General features: G+C 30.5%; 2 non-coding genes and 1 pseudogene across 2 annotated transcripts; all 3 read left to right on the top strand.

Annotated features, from left to right (window-relative positions):
• The first annotated feature begins 1,080 nt into the window (after positions 1–1,080).
• LOC128871252 (small subunit ribosomal RNA) lies at positions 1,081–3,071 on the top strand. Its single transcript, XR_008455833.1, has one exon. It is a non-coding gene; the product is annotated as a small subunit ribosomal RNA (ribosomal RNA).
• A 576-nt stretch (positions 3,072–3,647) lies between these two features.
• On the top strand, positions 3,648–3,828 carry LOC128871250 (5.8S ribosomal RNA). The gene has a single exon (XR_008455831.1). It is a non-coding gene; the product is annotated as a 5.8S ribosomal RNA (ribosomal RNA).
• Positions 3,829–4,270: 442 nt separating this feature from the next.
• LOC128871249 (large subunit ribosomal RNA) overlaps positions 4,271–5,000 on the top strand; it is a 4,513-nt pseudogene continuing 3,783 nt past the window's right edge.

Here is a 5,000-nt window from a genome sequence, read left to right as displayed (position 1 = left end):
GCCTTGGCATATTGGTGTATTGTGAGATTTCATTCATAGTTTTCCATACGTTAGTTTAAATAGAAACAATTTTCGAATATATATACATATATGAAGAATTTATATTCTATACTAACATATTATGGAATGTAACTATTGACTGTTACCTTGGCATATTGGTGTATTGTGATTTTATTCATGGTTTTCCATACGTTAGTTTAAATAGAAACAATTTTCGAATATATATACATATATGAAGAATTTATATTCTATACTAACATATTATGGAATGTAACCTTGGCATATTGGTGTCATTGTATTTTATTCCTGGTATTCTATAGTTAGTTTAAATAGAAATAAATTTTTGAATTCAAAATTTTATATTCTATACTAGCATTACATAGAAATTATCCTCAACTGTTTGTTTCTTGTATACATACAGGAAATTAAACAGATGAAGAAAAAAAAAAACAAAACAAATAAAAATTATAAGAAAAATTAAATTTTAAATAAAAGAAAAAAGGAGAAATTTTTTCAATCATATATATATTTATGATTAAAAAATAGAATTATGGAATTATTAATTTCAATTCAGAGAGAAAAATTATGTAATATATGAAATTATTACATTAAAAATGCATTTGAAGAAAAAGTAAAATGTTATTAAAAATGATACATTTGAAAATTGGCAAATATTAAGAAGAAATATCGTTCTTATATTTTTATATAAAATATATATAGAGAACGAAAATTCTTTTTCATAAAAAACGGTTTTTGAATTCTGATAAGAAAAGCTAAAGGGGTCGGCGGGAGCGCACATTGAACGAAAGAAAATGAAAGAAAAACGCAACAAAGAAGAAGACCAAATAAAATACAAATATTTTATACAAATAAAAGCACATTATTAATAAATAATAATAATAATAATAATAATGATGATGATGATGATGATGATGATGATGATGATGATACATAAATTGTGTTATTAAAATTACGTTCTATTGTATGTGCGTTTTCCCCTTTACTTTTTATATACACCGTAATTTATGAAATTTTCAAATATGAAAAGCAAAGAAAAATATATAAACAAATATATATATTATTCTGGTTGATCCTGCCAGTAGTTATATGCTTGTCTCAAAGATTAAGCCATGCATGTCTAAGTACAAACAAATTAAAAGTGAAACCGCAAAAGGCTCATTATATCAGTTATGGTTCCATAGATCGTTAACAGTTACTTGGATAACTGTGGTAATTCTAGAGCTAATACATGCAATATAAACACGGACCTTATGGAACGTGTGCTTTTATTAGACTAAAACCAAGCGATCATTTGATCGTTAAATTGGTTGAACTCTAGATAACTTGCAGATCGTATGGTCCCGTACCGACGACAGATCTTTCAAATGTCTGCCCTATCAACTTTTGATGGTAGTATCTAGGACTACCATGGTTGCAACGGGTAACGGGGAATCAGGGTTCGATTCCGGAGAGGGAGCCTGAGAAACGGCTACCACATCTAAGGAAGGCAGCAGGCGCGTAAATTACCCACTCCCAGTTCGGGGAGGTAGTGACGAAAAATAACAATACAGGACTCATATCCGAGGCCCTGTAATTGGAATGAGTACACTTTAAATCCTTTAACAAGGACCTATTGGAGGGCAAGTCTGGTGCCAGCAGCCGCGGTAATTCCAGCTCCAATAGCGTATATTAAAGTTGTTGCGGTTAAAACGTTCGTAGTTGAATTTGTGCTTCATACGGGTAGTACAACTATATATTGTGGTATGTACATTACCTTATGTATGTAAGCGTATTACCGGTGGAGTTCTTATATATAATTAATACAATGTATTTTTTATATATTCCTCCTATTTAAACCTACTTCAGTGCTCTTCATCGAGTGTTGTTGTGGGCCGGTACAATTACTTTGAACAAATTAGAGTGCTTAAAGCAGGCTCCAAATGCCTGAATATTTTGTGCATGGAATAATGAAATAAGACCTCTGTTCTACTTTCATTGGTTTTTAGATCAAGAGGTAATGATTAATAGAAGCAGTTTGGGGGCATTAGTATTACGACGCGAGAGGTGAAATTCTTGGACCGTCGTAAGACTAACTTAAGCGAAAGCATTTGCCAAAGATGTTTTCATTAATCAAGAACGAAAGTTAGAGGTTCGAAGGCGATCAGATACCGCCCTAGTTCTAACCATAAACGATGCCAGCTAGCAATTGGGTGTAGCTACTACTATGGCTCTCTCAGTCGCTTCCCGGGAAACCAAAGCTTTTGGGCTCCGGGGGAAGTATGGTTGCAAAGCTGAAACTTAAAGGAATTGACGGAAGGGCACCACCAGGAGTGGAGCCTGCGGCTTAATTTGACTCAACACGGGAAAACTTACCAGGTCCGAACATAAGCGTGTAAGACAGATTGATAGCTCTTTCTCGAATCTATGGGTGGTGGTGCATGGCCGTTCTTAGTTCGTGGAGTGATTTGTCTGGTTAATTCCGATAACGAACGAGACTCAAATATATTAAATAGATGCTTTCAGGATTATGATGTTGAAACTTATATAGCCTTCTTTCATGCGTACATCTTGAATGTACAAGTGTTTGAATGTGTTTATATAAGTGGAGTCGTACCTGTTGGTTTGTCCCATTATAAGGACACTAGCTTCTTAAATGGACAAATTGCGTCTAGCAGTAACGAGATTGAGCAATAACAGGTCTGTGATGCCCTTAGATGTCCTGGGCTGCACGCGCGCTACAATGAAAGTATCAACGTGTATTTCCTAGACCGAGAGGTCCGGGTAAACCGCTGAACCACTTTCATGCTTGGGATTGTGAACTGAAACTGTTCACATGAACTTGGAATTCCCAGTAAGTGCGAGTTATTAACTCGCATTGATTAAGTCCCTGCCCTTTGTACACACCGCCCGTCGCTACTACCGATTGAATTATTTAGTGAGGTCTCCGGACGTGATCACTGTGACGCCTCGTGTGTCACGGTTGTTTCGCAAAAGTTGACCGAACTTGATTATTTAGAGGAAGTAAAAGTCGTAACAAGGTTTCCGTAGGTGAACCTGCGGAAGGATCATTATTGTGTTCCATATCCGTAAGAAAAACAAACAATGCCAAAAAAAATAAAAACAAAAACAAACAAAAGAAAAAAAAAAAAAAAGAAAAAAAAGAAAAATTTATAATTATTTTGAATCCATATTCTTTTTATTCTTTTTCATTCAATTTGTTATCCATCAATTATATCATATTAAATATAATATGGATGGTACATTTTGTAATGTTTTTTCTTATTTTTTCTTTTAAAAACCTTTAAACATGAAAATAGAAAGTTGTACTTATTATTCATTTGATTGAATGATAAGTTAATTTGTTCACAATAACAAAAGTGGTATATATTTATTAATATATTTATATATACATAAAATGATTAAAAAAAATACAAAATAATCAAACATAATAAATACCACCACTGTATTATTGTTGAACTAAGACATTCGCAACTTAATAAAAATGTTTAGAGTTAAATATATTTGATATATATTATTGAAAGAAAATCAATTTATATATTATTATTATTATTATTTAATTTTACTCTTTCAATTAATATATGCAAAAAAAAATTGACATTTGTTATAAATAAAAATAAATAAAAAAATACTCTAAGCGGTGGATCACTTGGCTCATGGGTCGATGAAGAACGCAGCAAACTGTGCGTCATCGTGTGAACTGCAGGACACATGAACATCGACATTTTGAACGCATATCGCAGTCCATGCTGTTATGTACATTAAATTAAATTTTAAAGTACTGCTTGGACTACATATGGTTGAGGGTTGTAAGACTATGCTAAATAAGTTGCTTATTCTTTTATAAAAATAATTGAATTTAAGCAAATGTGTATATTATTGGATTTTAAATAATTCATAATATTAATAGCAAAAAAATAAAGATTATATAATGAATTTTTTATTTATTATATATATTCTTAAAAAAAAAAAAATCCTCTCAAATAAAATGAAATAAAAATTTTGAATCTAAGTATTCTCTTTAAAAAATTTTCATATTATTTATATATATATAAAATATTAATTTATATATGTAATTAAAGGAGGAATGTCTAGCATAAAAATTAATTTTTTTTTATTCTAGAATTGCCTCATTTTACATAATTATTATTTATAATATATATTTATATAAAAGGAAAAAAAGAAAAATAGAGATGAAAAGATGATATAATTATTTATTAAATTGTGTGAGAAGATAAAAAATATTTTAAAACAACCTCAACTCATATGGGATTACCCCCTGAATTTAAGCATATTAATGAGGGGAGGAAAAGAAACTAACAAGGATTTTCTTAGTAGCGGCGAGCGAAAAGAAAATAGTTCAGCACTAAGTCACTTTGTCTATATGTCAAATGTGAGATGCAGTGTATGGAATATCTTAATATCTAGTATGAGAAATTAACGATTTAAGTCCTTCTTAAATGAGGCCATTTACCCATAGAGGGTGCCAGGCCCGTATAACGTTAATGATTACTAGAAAGATATTTCCAAAGAGTCGTGTTGCTTGATAGTGCAGCACTAAGTGGGTGGTAAACTCCATCTAAAACTAAATATAACCATGAGACCGATAGTAAACAAGTACCGTGAGGGAAAGTTGAAAAGAACTCTGAATAGAGAGTTAAATAGTACGTGAAACTGCTTAGAGGTTAAGCCCGATGAACCTGAATATCCATTATGAAAAATTCATCATTAAATAATTAAAAATAATGTGCATTTTTTTCATATAAGGACATTGTAATCTATTAACATAATAAAGTATTTATCAAAAGATCATTGGTGATATTAAGTTTATTTAAATTAATTTGCTTTTTAAGCATATTAACATAGAATAAATACTAATGATTTGATAAAGTGTTGATAGATTTTATTATATATAATGCTAAAATTCATTTTTTGAATTTTACAAAAAATTTAATATCTATGATATTAATATTTATTTGTAT

This window comes from Anastrepha ludens, unplaced genomic scaffold, assembly GCF_028408465.1.
Source record: "Anastrepha ludens isolate Willacy unplaced genomic scaffold, idAnaLude1.1 ptg000167l, whole genome shotgun sequence".
NCBI lineage: Eukaryota > Metazoa > Arthropoda > Insecta > Diptera > Tephritidae > Anastrepha > Anastrepha ludens.
The sequence above is the reverse complement of the archived record's forward strand: the minus strand, read 5'-3'. Positions and strand labels throughout refer to the sequence as shown.